The sequence below is a fragment of the Phyllobates terribilis genome, unplaced genomic scaffold (genome assembly GCF_046119375.1).
Source record: "Phyllobates terribilis strain yellow unplaced genomic scaffold, ASM4611937v1 Scaffold_8__6_contigs__length_399053987, whole genome shotgun sequence".
Lineage (NCBI taxonomy): Eukaryota > Metazoa > Chordata > Amphibia > Anura > Dendrobatidae > Phyllobates > Phyllobates terribilis.
This window is the reverse complement of record NW_027362768.1, coordinates 126,973,801-126,991,247: the sequence shown is the minus strand read 5'-3', so window position 1 is coordinate 126,991,247 and position 17,447 is coordinate 126,973,801. Positions and strand designations below refer to the sequence as shown.

Genomic DNA, 17,447 nt, shown 5'->3' with positions numbered 1-17,447 from the left:
AGATTCCTAGTTCGATACATCACCCAACCATTTAATTAAAGGGACATTGGTTGTGGAACCCCATAATTTTATTGCTGGATCTACAGGGTCACAGCTACTTAATTTATATATATCTAGCAGTGACCCTATATACATCCTCACAGGATGTATGGTTCAGTTTAGTTTTTATTTTCAATATTATTTTTTATTCACAATCTGTTTTTCCACCCTTTTCCCCTTCCTTTGTTCTTTGTTTATTGTGGATGAGGCCGATAAAGCATGCAAGATATTCTCCAAACATTTTTAAACTGAGATGTCCCCTGTTCTATCAGGTTAGTAACAGAAGAAAGTATATTTTTACTGTGGATAAGGCCTGTATATCATAAAAGATATGATACGAACAATTTCAAACTGAGGTGTCCTCTGCTGTATAACGTTAGGAACAGAAGAAAGTATTTTTTTAGTGTGGATGAGGCCTGTATAACATAGGAAATATTCTCCAAACTTTTTCAAACTGAGATGTCTCCTGCTGTATCACATTAGGAACAGAAGAATTTTTTTTTTTACTGTGGATGGGCCCAGTATGATACAGAATATATGCTCCAAAACATTTCAAACTCAGATCTAGCCTGCTATATCACGCTACTCAGTGCAAAAAATATTTTTTTTGTTACTCTGCATAAGCTCTGCGTACAGCTGAATTTTACCGCCACTGACGAATAGCTGGCTTATAGCACAGTGTATCACGTTTGTCACATGAAAAAATATTTTTAGGATTGTGCTTAGCAAGAGAAAAAATGTATTTTTTTACTCTGAAACCAGCTGAAGTTCAAAGCCACTAAATAGTATCTGGCTTTTAGCAGACTGGATCATCTTTGCGACACTAAAAAAACTTTTGTGGTCTCTGCCTGCCAACAAAAAATATATATTTGTTTGACTGTGCATACAGCTGAATTTGACCGCCACTGACGTAGTAGCTGGCTTATAGCACAGTGTATCACGTTTGTCATACGAAAAAAATATTTTTTGGACTGTGCCTAGCAAGAGAAAAAATTTATTTTTTTACTCTGAAACCAGCTGAAGTTCAACGCCACTAACATAGTATCTGGCTTTTAGCAGACTGGATCATGTTTGTGTCACGAAAAAAAACTTTTGTGGACTCTGCCTGCCAACCAAAAAAATATATTTCTTTTACTGTGCATACAGCTGCATTTCACCCACCAAAAAAGGGAAAAACTGGGCTTACACAGCTTGCACTATCACATTAGCAACAGAAAAAAAAATGTTTTTGCAATCAGAAGCTCTGCAGATTCTGCATATAGCAGAATTACTACCCCACAAAATGAAAAGGTGGGCTGCGCTTGCTTGATCACATTAGCAAGTGCAAAAATAGATTGAAGGTATACTCATGCATGGAGCTCAATACAAGCGGTGCACAACACTGTTCTATGGCATGGGCCCTGCTCTTTCTGTCAGAATCTCAGTACTTGCACAAGAAAACAAAAAAATGTGCTGCACCATCGATTGCACAGGTACACAGGCCAGGAATTATCTACACTATCTGACTTCCATCTATCTAGCTAATATCTGTCATTACACAGGAGCACACTGAGCTGCGTCTGTCTCCAGCAGTTACATGGATAGAATGGCGCTGAGGGAACATGGACGATTTTAATATAGGGAGGACATGTGATTTCAGCAGCCAATTGCACAAGCCCTTTTGTCTGGACAGTGTGGATGCTTCCTGCGCTCTGATTGGCTGGCCGCGCTTTCCTGACTTAAAGTTACCGCCTGCCAGAGAAAAAAAAAAAAGCGCACGCCGCTGATCTGATCTGTTCTGCACTCTACACAGTCCCCACACTCATCTACCATGTCTCCCCGCTCAGCATACACTTGCACTATGCTAGCAAAACTGTTCAAAATGCTGTGGTTGCCCCATATTTGCGTTCCCACGCTTATTCGTTGAACAGTTTCTGATTTTACCAAATTTTGCTTGCCTTTCCGACCACGAATCCGAATGTGCCATATTCGTGCCGAATTTTAAACTTTAGAACATTCACCGAGTAAATTCGCTCAACACTAGTCACCAGATGGTTCCTGTCCCTACAAAATTTTAGTTTTTTGTGGAATATCGGGCAGGGAAGTCGCAGGGAAATGCGGATGCCCTGTCATGGGCACCCTGTATGGTGACAGGTGTTCAACCCCACAAGTTTGAACAGAGGGGGGGATATGTGAGGCAGTGAGAGGGATCATATGCGAGCGACGGTATGTATCCCCCAGAATGCGCATAGAGGCATATTGAACCTGCTGGAGTGCATTGCAATCACAGACACAGCTGTGGTTGCAGTGCAGAATAAAAGTAAAGTTTGAACTTGGTCAAGCTATTTGGCTAAATTGGATTTAAGAAAACCTGGCATGGGCTTTTATTTTTGGGAGTGAACTACAGGATGGCAGTGGGGCAGTTCACCCTCCAGCCGGGTCTTACAAGTGGCTCATGAACATAGATTCCATTTAAAAACCTGCAGCAAAGGTCTGGTTCGGTCAGTGTTTTGTCTGCAAGCCGCAGAGCAGGTGGGTTTGCAACACAGGCCTGTGTGAAGCAAACACAGAGCCTAGGAAAGCAAAATTCCTGGCACACCTCAGCACGACACGGCGGTGCAGTCGCCCACAGTAACGGGTTTGGAGACGGACTGTGTTACGACCCGGATGCGATCCGGAGGATACCAATTACCTTTACTTTGTGAGTTTTCGGAAAATAAAGACATTTGCTGGGTCACTTCCTCATTACTGTACAGTGTGAACACCGTCTCACTACAACGGGTATAATCAATGCTAAATTCGAAACTTTGGAAATCAATAAAACATATGAATATTTTTTTAGAGGGTACTGTGGTCTTGATTTGACACTAATTGTAAAAGAAACTATGCTTTCCCCCCAGCTTTGAAAGTTATTAAAGCGGCATACATCAATTTTCCACTAAGCCACCTTTTTAATCTTGCCCAGTCTTTTATATGTGCTCACATAGAAATATTCTCCCTAGTTAAGCCCATTAGTGTTTACACAGAGTATGGTGCCTCTTTCATGGTCAACACAATATGAGGCCTGCAAAGTGCCCACTACACACCAAATGCCCCCACATTCCTCCACACACAGTCCATAGTCCTGCAAACACCTTCTGATGGCCCCACAATCCCCACCTGCCTTGTATAAAAGCCAAGGCGGGGAATGCAGCAGCCATTTTAACATGATTTGGAATAGTGAAAAGTTTGTCGGTGCTCACAGCATCTGTCTACATTACAAAATACTGTTTTTGTGATGCAAACAAATTTTTATTATGTTTTACTAATCAAATTTTACATTCGTACATGCCATACTAATAACCAATAGAGCGCCCCGTTGCAAGTGCTGGCTTTTTGGACATGGGTGGGGGGTAGAGGGGATGGTGTGGCACCCCTCTGGAAATCACTGATATGATACAATACATATTCATACATTTAAAATATGTGTTGTCCTCCTGGGGCTGCAGTTCCTGTTTTTTGTTCTTGCTTATCTTTCATTTTCTGTTTTGTGTTATTTGAAGTGTTTTTTAACATGGATATTGTTTTTATTATTTCAGTGTATATTCTGATGAAGGTCAATGAGACCGAAACGTCAATTTATAAACACTATACTTTGTTATCAATAAAACATCAAAAAGAGTGCCGGATTTCATAATTTTTGTGGTTCCTGTTAGTTAGGAGTGACAGGTTTAACTGTAGGGCCGGCTCATAGGTGGGGAGGAGGATTGGGGACCTGTGAGTTAGTTCCTGTTGTAGAGTTCAGTTGTTGGCGGGAGAGATATAAGAATGGACACACTCCAAGAAGAAGAGATTCATCATTGGGTGTGTGTGAGAAGGAATCAGTGGAAAAGAAAGCAAGTTTCTGCAATAGAGCTTCAGTGGCAGCGTTGTTCTCCCTTAACCAGGCAAGTTAGGGAACCTACAGCAGTAGAGTATTAGGAATGTCTTTAAGAGACTGTTAGGAATGTCTTTAGTGCTGAATAGTGTTGAGCGAGTATGTTCTATTAACCCTTTCGCCGGGTATGCTCGTGCCGAGCTCCGAGTATTTACAGCTGCTCGGTGATAAGGTTAAATCGCTCCCGTGTGCATGATTTGCAACTGTTTGACAGTTTTACTACATGTGAGGAATGTCTATTTCTTACACATTCCTCACATGTAATAAATCTGTCAAACAGTTGCAAATCATGCACACGGGAGCGATTTAACCTTATCACCGAGCAGCAGTAAATACTCGGAGCTCGGCCCGAGCATACTCTGACAGAACATACTTGCTCAACCCTAGCTGAACAGACCTGGAAGCTGTGGTTTGTGAGACGGTGTTAGTGGGATTGGGAATATATAGAAAGAAGACAGCAAGAGAATCTCCTACATCTGCACTCTAACTTGCTAGAATGGTAAATTTAGACAATTGGAACTACTGCCATGAAAAATAGATAAGTGCTACATAATATACATATGGAATTTTTGAAAAATGGAACAGTAATATTGCTCTAGGAAAATTTACAGTAAAAGGAAGGTACTTAGCACATAAATTGGCCAATGTACATGAGCCCAACAGCTAACGTCAAAGTGTACCTTTGTTGTTGAGTCCCTGTCCTTAAAAAGACACCTCTCTTGGACTAGAAATCCTACAATTTATGGGGCAGGAAGGAAATTAGTTAAAACCACCTATGGCTGATGGGAATAGGAGTGCACATGTCACAGGATTTTGCTACAAATAGAAAAACTGACCAGCATCTCCTAGCTAGTGTGAACAGATGCCAAAATTCCATATGTACATTATGTAGCAATTATCTATTTTTCATGGCAGTAATGTAGTTCCAATAGTCTAAATTTACCATTCTAGCAACCTAGAGTGCAGCTATATATTTTTTATAACTGTTATCTTAGCTGGCACCTGTTCTCACTAGCAAGGAGGTGCTGGTCAGTTTTTATATTTGTTGCAAACTCCTGTGACATGTGCACTCCTATTCCCATCAGCTGTAGGTGGTTTTAATTAACTGACTCTTTCCTGCCCCCATAAATTGAAGTCTTTTTAGTCCAAGTGAGGTGTCTTTTTTAGGACAGGGACCCAACAACAAGGGTACGCTTTGACGTTAGCTGTTGGGCTCATGTACTTTGGCCAATTTATGTGGCAAGTACCTTCCTTTTACTGTAAATTGTCCTTCAGCAATATTGCTGTTCCATTTTTCCAAAATTCCATATGTATATTAAGCAGCACTTTACTTTTTTTAATGACAGTAATGTAGTTTCAATTGTCTAAATTTACCATACTAGCAACCTAGAGTGAAGCTATATATTTTTTTATAACTGTTTTCTTAGCTGGCACCTGTTCACACTAGCTAGGAGGTGCTGATCAGTTTTTCTGTTTGTAGCAATCTCCTACATCTGTGCCCAGAAAGTTTAGTTGGAGTGAAGTAGTCACAGTGAAACACATTGACCCGGGTGGTGCTACACTGGTATTATGGAGGTCCTCAGCTTCACATGTAAATCTCCAGTAACGTTCATCTAATGCGCCCACTGGGGCCGTGAGGTTACTCGGAAGCCGTGCCAGTCGGTTCTATTGGGGTAGTCACAGTGGCAGTGACACGGTCTGTGGTCAATAAATAAAGAAAAGAGGGGAATAAAGTTTTTGAGGATTAAGTTTCGTGACGTCACCCGTGGTATGCGGCTATAGGTGGCCGCCGCTGCTGTTCAGATCCACTGGGGCCGTTGGTGACGCAGCTGAGATGGTTCAGCTCTCCACGGGTAGAGCTAGGCCCCAGGGCAGTTAAAGAGATGATCTTTGATGTTGGTGTTGTAGTGCAAGGCAGGTGACGCAGCAATTAAGTCAAGGACACAGCGAGGTGCAGTGTTCAAGTGTTTACTCACAGTTTTTACGCTGTTCCAGATTACAACGGCTAGCCAGGTTATAACAGCCCACCAAGTCCTGTGTCCTCTGGGGAAGTGATCCAGCCAACTCTCAGATAACTTGGGTGTACTTGATCGGGACCCCCTTCTTGTGTGCCTTTCCCGCGTCGTCTCTCTGTGCTTGCTCTCGCCCTCCTGCCCTGTGCCTCACATACAGTGTCCCGAGCCAGTGGCCCCAGGCCTTGTCTGGTGACGTCATCTCTGTCCCCTTGGTCCTATATGGCCACTTTTTCAACGAATGTGTGTGGTTTTGGCTATGGCACTTAGAGATACCGCAACCTCCGGTATGCTAGCTGAGTCCTGCAGTCCTCCACTAGTCTGGGGCCGGTCCCCTACTGCGACCAGATCCCTTCACGGTCAGCGTGAACTCGGGCGCACGGGTGAACTCCGCACTTCCCGTAACCGTAAGATCCTTTCTCTGACTGTGGAGTTTTTCTCACTGCTCCGGTCTTCTCTCTTCACTCCCTGTGACAGACTCCGGTCTGACTGACTAACTCTCTCTTCCACGGTCCTCACTCAATACACTCTTGCTCCTAAGACCCTTCTAGATCTTTTTACCCTTCCTTTTATACTCTCTGTCATGTGACCCACATCACCAACTATCACTCTACGTGGTCCCCTCTACCTTCAGTCCTCCCTTCAGTGCTCCCCCCCTCTACTTAGTTCCATCCTCCAGACAGGGACCGGGTCTGTGCTCTCCCTCAGGAGAAATCTTGCCCTTCCCTAATGGAGTGATGTGGTGTTGGATGTGAGTGTGTGGGTCCCGGGTAGTGCTCCCTCCTTACCCGAGAGTGGGGTACCATACCTCTGGCTGAGATGCAGTACCTCTGTGGCAACTGGACCCGCAGGGGCGCCACATGCCCCCCCTACGTTAAACACAGCACGTTCACAGGCTGGAACAGAGTAGAAAACAAGAATTTAAGACGTGCAAATTTTTTTAGAATGCATTCACAGGTAAAAACGGTAAATAAATAACTTTTTCTTCCCTTTATGGGAGGCACTTTTTCTTAAACATTACATATAACTACCGGGTATATAAAACAATATAAGATCACTTTAAATAACACTTTGTCAAACAAGTTCAGTAGGCTCCAGTGAGATCCCTTCTAGGGTGTCCATCTCACTGTTTCAAGTGCAATATGGGTGACCCGTTCTAAAATCCCCAACGTAGGCCCTGGGCGTGGCTGCAGGGCATAGCTGATCCATTCGTTGGACCACGTGTTCGGCCACGCCAAGCAGGTTTTTGTTCAATGGCCTATAAAACCAACAAGAAGCACATTAAGAAGTGCCAACTTTATACAATAAAAGTTCGGGCTGTTCAACGTCCACAACCACAGCGTCCTTTGTTTACCGGGTACTACACAGTTAGTAGCTTATAAATTTCTATATATACACCCAACCGGGTAACTATTCACATTTTCTTCCTATGCGATCCCACAATTCAAATTCTTATTGCCCCTTCCGGGGTGCCTTTTTCCAGGGTAGCACGTAGTCTTCCCTGTCGTTAACTGGCGCTCCCTGGTTATTTGCTGCAGCCAGGGCTGAAGCTGCAGCTATGGAGCTTGCCGTCGGCAGGGGTCAGCGGCACCGGATGTCAGGGGCATGTCCTCAGTACTCGCCTTCCGCACATTGAGCGCGTACCACCCCCTCTCTCCTCGATGCCGGGTGTAGGTGACTCGATCACCAGGGTACAAGTCACGATCAGGGTGTCCTTGTTGAAGGTGGGATTCCACGTCCCTCATGGTAACAAAGAGATCCTGGGCAGCATTGGGCTCTCTGATGAAACCCCAGCCCTTTCGTAGGTCAAATTTTACTACGGTGCCCAGCATTCTTACACCCCGTTTGGCAGGTGCGACCTTCCGGGCCCTGGCTTTGGCCTTCATATTCCTCTCTTCCAAAGCCTGCCACCTGGTCTGCTGCTCCTTCTCCTCCGTTTCCAGCGTTCGAATCTGCTGCCGGCAGAACTCTTCCTGTTTCAGGGTCTTCTCCGATGTCTCCTTTACTTGGGCCTCCCCAGGGAACCCCATTAGATCTCCATCCGGGTTCTCCTATCTGTACTCCACCCTTTCTGTACAGACGACCCGGGGCATAGGCGCAGGTATCAATGGGGCACCTAGCTGATCCTCCACTCGTGCAGACCAGTCCCACAAGGCGCTTTTGTACATCCAGCCGGGTGCTGGTGACCCCAGGGGCCCAACTAGGGTTTCTTCAGCTACCGGGGCATGGACGTTACCTGCTGCGGCTGCCTCTCCGGTGCTGCACGTCTCCTTCTCCTTAGTCCCCTCCGGGGCAGGGGCAGTTGCTGCATGCCACGACAGTGACCACTGCTGGGTGACTTTTTCTAGCTGCTCGTCCTTCCATTTCTCCACTGCCGCCTTCTGGGCCTGCTCCATTTGCTGGCCTAGATCCTGCATCTCAGTCTGCAGAAACCCCGAATCCACCGGGGTTAGCTGTTTTAGGACTCCTTCCAGGTTACTAGGGGAGTCTTCTGCTTCCACGCCACGGACTGGAGGCGAGGTGCCGTTCCCCGCCATTACATGTACCGGTTAGTTGTCACTCCTCCGCAGCCGCCAGTGTATCTGCCTTTCTCCCAGGGCTTCTTCCTCCCTCTCCCCTTTCGTGGGCGGATCGTTCTCATTTTGCTGTTGGCCACACCAGGAGGCGTGTCCCCCTGGCCGATGGACAAGTTTATTGATATGGTCGTCGTTGCAACAGGCGGGCATGGCTCTTCGCGCCATTTTGTAGCCCGGCCCACGATGGGAGGTTGTTTATCTTCCTTGGACATACGCATGGCGCCTGCTCTTTCTGGGTGGGCGCCACTACTCAGTCTCAAACACAGTCTCTGGGCGCATGAGACCCGGTGTAACGGGTCGGTACATCCTGTTCGTGACGCCAAGTTGACGCGCCCCCTGGGGCCGTGGGGTTACTCGGAAGCCGGGTCGGTCGTTTCTATTGGGGTAGTCACGGTGGCAGTGTCCCGGTCCGTGGCCCAGGGCGGTCAATAAATAAAGAAAAGAGGGAGATAAAGTTTTTGGGGATTAAGTTTCGTGACGCCACCCGTGGTATGTGACTATAGGTGGCCGCCGCTGCTGTTCAGATCAACTGGGGCCATTGGTGATGCAGCAGAAATGGTTCAGCTCTCCATGGGTAGAGCTAGGCCCCAGGGCAGTTAAAGAGATGATCTTGGATGTTGGTGTTGTAGTGCAAGGCAGGTGACGCAGCAATTAAGTCAAGGACACAGCGAGGTGCAGTCTTCAAGTGTTTACTCACAGTTTTTTTGCTGTTCCAGATTACAACGGCTAGCCAGGTTATAACAGCCCACCGAGTCCTGTGTCCTCCAGGGAAGTGATCCAGCCAACTCTCAGATAACTTGGGTGCACTTGATAGGGACCTCCTTCTTGTGTGCCTTTCCCGGGTCGTCTCTCAGCGCTGGCTCTCGCCCTCCTGCCCTGTGCCTCACACACATTGTCCTGAGCCAGTGGCCCCGGGCCTTGTCGGGCGACGTCCTCTCTGTCCCCTTGGTCCTATATGGCCACTTTTTCAGTGAATGTGTGTGGTTTTGGCTACGGCACTTAGAGGAGAGGACACGCCCCCAGGGCATTGGGGTACTCGGTGTCCGGGCCTATGGATGCTGGGGGGAATATGTCACAGTGGCTGGCCCGGTCCGTGGCCCAGGGCGGTCAACAAAAAGGGGATAGTTTATATGGGATTTGTAGTTTGATTGTGATGCCACCTGTGGTTTCTGGTAATTTGTACCAGCGCTGCTGCAGACCTCTGAGGCAGTTGATAGGGCAGCTAGGATGGAACAGCTCCCCACAGGTGGAGCGGGCCTCAGGGAGGTGTAGAGTTTGATGGTGGGTGGTGATGCTGGGGCTTGTAGTGCAGTCGGGATGGCGCAGCAGGAGTAACTGACAGAGACAGGGGATTCGCTTCAATACCTTTACTGGTGCGGATGTCAGGTACGGTCCAGGGTACTCGGTAGGAAGGGTGCACTTCAGGACTTCTCCCCAGTGAGCGGGTATAAGGCCTCCTGATCCGTGTCTCCCTCTCTCCAAGCTCCTGGCCAGCCTGCAACTGGGCCTAGCTTCTGTGTCGTGTTGCTCTCTTCACCTGTCGCTTGGTAGTAGGACCTTCCGCTGGTAACCACTATCCCTAGGCGCCGGGGCCTTCGTGGTTCCTGGTCCTGTAATGGGTTTAGCTTCAGGTCGGCCAGGGACTTGTAGTTCTCCTGGTATGCCGGTGATCCCTACTGGGTATAAAGGGACCCTGTAGGCGCGGACCCAGTGTCCGGTTTGTATACTCAGGGTGAGCCTATGATGCTCCTCTGCCCCCTCAACTCCTCTCTCCTCTCCTCTTTGCCTTCGGCCACACTCAGGGCCCTCAATGCAGCAGCAGGCGTGCTGCGTCTTCACTGCCCTCAGCGTCAGCACGCTCTCCTCTCAGACTGAGACTCTGACTGACTGAACTGCCTGGCTCCACCCTCCATATATATATCCCTATCGGGCTCCCTCTGGTGGTATGAGGTGGAAGGGTGGAGGTGTTTGTTTGTAATGAGGGCCTCTTGTGGAGAAGTCCATCCATGCACCCTTTTGGGTCCTGTGGTACCTGTGAACAGCAGGTTGCCACAATACCGCAACCTCCGGTATGCTAGCTGAGTCCTGCAGTCCTCCACTAGTCTGGGGCCGGTCCCCTACTGCAGTGGTCCCCAACCTTTTTTGCACCAGGGACCGGCTTGAAGCAAGATCATTTTTCCATGGCCCAGCAAGGAGGGGGTGGGGTGGGCGGGGCTTTGGTCATATGGGGGCGGGGTAATGGAGGGATTTGGAGTTTAGTGCATACTTATCATATAGTGTAGACCAGGTCCCCGCCAGGAGCTATGCCAGGAGCCCCACATAATGTGCTGTGCCAGGAGCCGCATCACTGAGGCCCCATCACGCCCTGCAGCAGGACAGGGCAGCTGTCCTGACAGCTGCTGTTCAGCTGCATTTACTTCATCCCAGGGGCGGACACAGACTGTAGTGGGCCCCTGTGCAAGAAATTTTTGGGGGCCCCCCCCGCCCTTCATAAGGCAACAAAGTTATGTAAACATAACCCCCCATGTGCATCTCTCACCCCCCCATGTGCAGCTCACCCCCCGTGCATCTCTCATCCCCCTCCGTGCATCTCTCATCCCCCTCCGTGCATCTCTCACCCCCCCCGTGCATCTCTCATCCACCCCCCGTGCATCTCTCATCCCCTCCGTGCATCTCTCATCCCCCCCGTGCATCTCTCATCCCCCCGTGCATCTCTCATCCCCCCGTGCATCTCTCATCCCCCCCGTGCATCTCTCACCCCCCCGTGCATCTCTCATCTCTCCCCTCCCCCCCATGTGCATCTCTCATCTCTCCCCTCCCCCCATGTGCATCTCTCATCTCTCCCCTCCCCCCCATGTGCATCTCTCATATCTCCCCTCCCCCCCATGTGCATCTCTCCCCTGCCCCCCATGTGCATCTCTCATCTCTCCCCTCCCCCCATGTGCATCTCTCTTCTCTCCCCTCCCCCCCATGTGCATCTCTCATCTCTCCCCTCCCACATGTGCATCTCTCATCTCTCCCCTCCCCCATGTGCATCTCTCATCTCTCCCCCCCATGTGCATCTCTCATCTCTCCCCTCCCCCCATGTGCATCTCTCATCTCTCCCCTCCCCCCCATGTGGATCTCTCATCTCTCCCCTCCCCCATGTGCATCTCTCATCTCTCCCCTCCCCCCATGTGCATCTCCCATTCCCCCCACTCCTAGTTAATTGTATTTAAAAAAAAATAAAACTTGTTATATTTACCCCCATGCGATCCGTGCAGAATCCTGGCGCTCGTCCAAATCGCTGACACCAGGTTCTCCTGCCTTCCGGTCATGTGACGGCGCCGTCACATGACCGGAAGTCAGAGGAATTATGAGATGTCCTGGACCCGGCGCTTTGCATGGCGCCGGGGGCCCCATGAGGAGAGAGACGCACAAGAGGGGGCTCCGAGGGGGCTCCTACCGGCCGGGCCCCATACTGGAGTCAGGGCAGTCATGCCCTGATGGCGGCCCTGCTGGAGGCTGGAGGGGCCCCCTCTCCCTCGGGGCCCCCGTTCAATGAACCGGCTGCACGGGCGGTAGTTCCGCCCCTGCTTCATCCTGCTTCAGGACCTGTGGTGACATCACAGTTATGTACCTTGATGTCATCACAGGTCCTCTACAGGTCTACCCTGCGGGAGTCTAGAACAGCGGGCAGCATCCACCCCACACAGTGTGCTCTGAGCCACCGCAGACCAGAGCACACTGTCAATGTTTAGTGATTGTCTGTGGCGGTGCCGCGGACCGGCTGAAAAACCCCAACGGCCCGGTCCTGGTCCGCGGACCGGCGGTTGGGGACCTCTGCCCTACTGCGTCCTGATCCCTTCACGGTCAGTGTGAACTCTGGCGCATGGGTGAACTCCGCACTTCACGTGCCCCCAAGATCCTTTCTCTGTCTGTGGAGCCTTTCTCACTGCTCCGGTATTCTCTCTTCACTCCCAGTGACAGACTCCTGTTACCCACAGCTCTGACTGACTAACTCTCTCTTCCATGGTCCTCACTCAATGCGCTCTTGCTCCTAGGACCCTTCTAGATCTTTCTACCCTTCCTTTTATACTCTCTGACATGTGACCCACGCCACCAACTGTCACTCTACGTGGTCCCCTCTACCTTCAGTCCTCCCTTCAGTGCTCCCCCTAAACTACTTCCACCACCCACCTCCTCTACTTAGTTCCATCCTCCAGACAGGGACCGAGTCTGTGCTCTCCCTCAGGAGAAATCTTGCCCTTCCCTAATGGAGTGGTGTGGTGTTGGATGTGAGTGTGTGTGTCCCGGTTAGTGCTCCCTCCTTACCCGAGAGTGGGGTACCACACCTCTGGCTGAGATGCAGTACCTCTGTGGCAACTGGACCCGCAGAGGCGCTACATACATCAAAAGTACAGTGTCGCCGTCAGTGACAATCAAGAATGTGCCTCTGTGTTGTGCAGAAGAGAACAAGTTTATTTCTTGCTATCCGTTGTATGTCAGTAAAAAGGACTTTGTTTGTAATGACTTATCTGGTTTCCTCATCATGGAGTTAAAGGGGTCCGGCACAACACAGATTGTGACAGAGCTGAACCTGAAGACACACACACACACAACACACAACACACACAACACACACACACAACACACACACATACACACACAGATTTTGTGTTGATTAGATCAATTTTGCACTATTTTTATGTTTAGGCTGTAACAGATTTGGGGGTTTCCTACTGTAGTCTGCAGTAATGCATTTATCATATTAGGATAGAGCAAAATCTGGAAAGTAGACAAGCTAAACAGTAAAAACAGCATCATGGTATATTAAAGTTTACATTTAATGCAGGATGTCAAATGTTTGCAAACGTTAAATATTGTCTTACCTAAACCAATAAACTTGATTGAAATAGTTCTAACATCTAGGACAGTTTCCAATATGCACAGGGCCATATTGTGTGTTTAGGATTGCCTCCAATTTTAGGGCTATAACAGAAGGACATTGACTGGCACCATAAATACCTTGAGCTCCACTATCTGCAGACTGAAGATGATCGTATTCCTTGTACTGGCCGGTCTCAGCCTCGCTGCAGGTATGTAGATAGATTGTGACATTGTGTGGGAACATTGATTATATTCATACATTTTGAGATAACTTGTTGTTTGTGTTTGCTCTGTGTGTGAAGGAAATTCTAATACAGGTCCTGAAGCCCTGCGGAAGTGCTTGTCTAAGGTAAGATTCTTGAAATGAAAAATATCACTATTTAATTTTACACTGGAATTTGATCCCACATCTATGTGGCACCCAGGGGATGGGGACTACTCGGCGCCCGGGCCTTAAAGCCTGGCCTTGGGGGATGTCGCGGTGGTCGGCTCCCGGGCCCGTACCCTGGGGTCTCTCTTAAAAACAGGGATTAAATGGAAAATGAAAGTTCGTGACGCCACCTGTGGTGTCTGGTGAGGACCACCAGCGCTGCGGCAGTCCACTGAGGCTGGTGTTACGGCAGCTATGATGGGGTAGCTCCCCACAGGTGGAGCTAGGCCTCAGGGCAGGTAAGGTGCACTATATGGCGGTGACCCAGCCGGGTCCAAGGAAAAATGGGAGACATACTCACGTTTGGCTTCAGTACCTTTTTACTGGTGGAGTTGCGGTACCGCCCGGAGCACTGTAGGGTGAGGGGTGCACTGCAGGTCTCTCCCCAGTGAGCAGGTATAGGGCCTCCTGTATCCTTGCCGCTTGTGTAGTTTATGGCCTGTCTGAAACTAGGCCTAACTTAGTCCTTGTGTTGCGCCGGCTGACCTGGTGTTAGGGCCTTTTGCTGAAGAGCACGCTCCTGGTATGGCGGAGCCTCAGTGCGTCCTGGTCCTGTTACGTGTCAGCTCCTGGGCTATCCTGAGACCTGAAGTCTTCCAGGAAAGATCCGGTTGTTTTCCACAGAGGGTATACTGCTCTGCAGACTCGGAGCCGGTGTCCGGTATATTTCTGGGGTGAGCTTATGAAGCTCCTCGGTCCCCGATGCTACTGTTCCACTAGCCTTCGGCCTACTCTGGGCCCTCACTAGGCTATACACACTGGCAGTAAGCTGGCTGCCTCTTCTGCCGCTCTTTAGAGCGTCGGCAACGCTCCTAGCTGTCTCTCTCTGAGCTGCTTGCAGCAGACTCCAAACAACTCCTCTCAGCAGAAACCTGCTGAGTCACTAACCTTCTGTGTCCCAGCAGAGACTCCTGACTGGACTCCTGACTGGACTCACTCCTTAGACAACTGACTGAACTTCCTCTCTTCCTGCCTCCACCCTCCTTTATATATTCACTAAAGGGCTCCCTCTGGTGGTTCTGAGGTAGGGTGGAGGTGTGTGTATGCTCTGAGGGCCTCTTGTGGAGAAAACCTGAAATGCACCCCCCTTTGGTCTGTGACTCCATGCACAGCAGGGCGTCACATTCCCCGCTAGTTAAAGTCAGCACTCCCGGGCTGAAGCAAATTTTGTAAACAATAGAAATAACAAGCTTCCCTTAATGGGAGGTTAGAACACTTGAACGTTGCATAACAAAACATGAATAAAAATATATATATACATTGCAAAAGCAGTAGGCAGTGAGCAACCAGAAAGTCCAAGTCTCTTCCGGAGAGGTTGCTCAAAGGGGCACTCCAGGGAGCGCAAAGTCCTCAACCTCAGAGTTCATATATAAGGAATAAACAGGTTAGGGTTAAAGTGTCCATATCACTTGAATTGTCCATTCAAAGGGAAGAAATATAAGTTACACATATTAATATAATACGTACTATAATACATAATACCTCAGGGGTAACTATCTACATTCTCAGAAATTGTACTATTTTATTCAATGTACCTAGCAGGGGGTTTACCTCTCGTGCTGCGTACTGATCTGCGTAATGCAGTGGTCTGTGGGTTATCAATGTCTGTATCATCAGTTACCCTGTCTGCCCTTCGTGTGGGTAAGTTGTAAAATTGCCTTAACCTCTCTATGGGACTGGCAAGTATACCATTGGCTGGGCCTTCTTGCTCTGCTCCAGCCGGAGATCCTTCTTGAGCTGGCTCTTCAGCAGCACTTACAGGTCCAACTTGCTGTAGAGAGTTTTCTGGTTGCTGGAAGAAGTAGAGTACTGGGACGATCACCGCTCCTCCTATTTGAGGCCAATCTGCCGGGAAGTCACCTAAGTCAGTATGGATTACTGCTTCTTCAGGTTCCTCCTGGATGATGAGGGGCACTTCTTCTTGGGGTTTTAGCAGATCCGGACACAACTTTAGATGGTCCCGAGATACTGTTGCAGTTGTTCTCCCTCCATCTTTGCTGATCAAACATGTCTTCCTGTTGTCAAACCTTGAATTCAACACAGTGTAGGGTTCTCTCTCCCACTGGTCATCAAGCTTGTGGTTCCTCCGCTTCCTTTTCAATACCACTTCTCCTGGTGTGAAGGGTCCTGCTGGTGCACTTCTGTTGTATTGTGCCTCTTGTTTATCCCTCACCCGAGTGAGACTGTCTTCGACACAGGCTTGTACTCTTCTGTACTGCTCCTGTCTGGCTGTGTCCCAGTCCTCAGTGGTCGCATCAGCTTCAGGTTCTACCACACCAAGCTCCAGGTCCATGGGCAACTTCCCAGGTCTTGCTCGCATTAGATATGCCGGAGTGCAATTGGTGGAGCTTACTGGTATGTGATTATACAGATCCACTAAGTCAGGTAGTAGGTTTGGCCACTGGTTTCTCTCTTCTAGTGGTATGGTCTTCAGTAGATCCATGATGATGTTGTTCATCTTTTCACAGAGACAGTTAGTTTGGGGGTGGTACGGTGTAGTCCTGATCTTTTTACACCCGTACAGATGGCAGAACTCTTTGAACAATTCAGCCTCAAAGGCCAGACCTTGGTCAGTCACTACCTGCTCAGGGTATCCATGGGGTCTGCAGAAGTACGCTTGAAACGTCTTGGCTGCTGTCTCTGCTGTCAGGTCTTTGACAGGGGCGACCACCAGGAACCTGGAGTAGTGATCCACCATGGTCAGGGCATAGGAGTATCCTGACCGACTAGGTGACAACTTGACATGGTCCAGGGCCACGATCTCCAAAGGGCGAGTCGTCTTGATGGGTTGCAGAGGTGCCTTCTGGCGGCTGTAGTCTCTTCTTCTGAGGCCACAGGGTCCACAGTCTCTGCACCACCCCTCAATGGAGCTGCGCATCCTCACCCAGTAGAATCGGCACTTCAACAGGGTCTCTAGCTTTTTCCAGCCAAAGTGCCCCGCTTGATCGTGGTAGGCCTCCAACACCATCTGGATGTCCATCTTGGGGACCACTATCTGCCACACCATCTCGTGGGTTTTAGGATTGACGTACCTCCGGCACAACTTCTCACGGTAGATAAACAGCCGGCTTCTCTCATTCCACAGCTGCTTTGCTTGGAGAGATGCATCCTTCTCCAGGGAGGAACCTTCTTGGGTTATCAGTTCCTTGATACGGCTGACAACCGGGTCGCTGTCCTGGGTCTCTTTCCAGCTGTGGTGAGGCAAGGTGTTTAACTTCTTACCGAGTTGCCTCCTGGAGGCTCGTAGCTCGTGGGTCATCCCATTCCGGTGGAAGGCAGGTAGTTCAACCTCTTCCAGGTCATCCACTTCTTCTTCTGCGTCTGAGTGGTGAGGCATCCTGGACAGGGCATCGGCATTGGCGTTCTTGCGGCCCGCCCGGTACTTTACGGTGAATTGGTAGTTTGACAGCCGAGCCATCCATCGTTGTTCCATGGCTCCCAGCTTGGCTGTTTCAAGATGAGTTAAGGGGTTATTGTCAGTGTAGGCAGTGAACTTGCTGGAGGCTAGGTAGTGCTTGAACCTTTCTGTAATGGCCCAGACCAAGGCCAAAAACTCCAACTTGAAGCTGCTATAGTTCTCTGGGTTCCTCTCGGTCGGGCGGAGCTTCCTGCTTGCATACGCAATG

At 49.3% G+C, this 17,447-nt stretch overlaps 1 long non-coding RNA gene across 1 annotated transcript in view; it reads left to right on the top strand.

Moving 5' to 3' along the window:
* Window positions 1-13,523: 13,523 nt before the first annotated feature.
* Window positions 13,524-17,447, top strand: part of LOC141156409 (uncharacterized) — a 34,557-nt gene continuing 30,633 nt past the window's right edge. Inside the window, exons 1-2 of the long non-coding RNA XR_012247609.1 lie at window positions 13,524-13,600; window positions 13,694-13,740. This is a non-coding gene — a long non-coding RNA (uncharacterized lncRNA). The remainder of the gene's footprint in view (window positions 13,601-13,693; window positions 13,741-17,447) is intronic.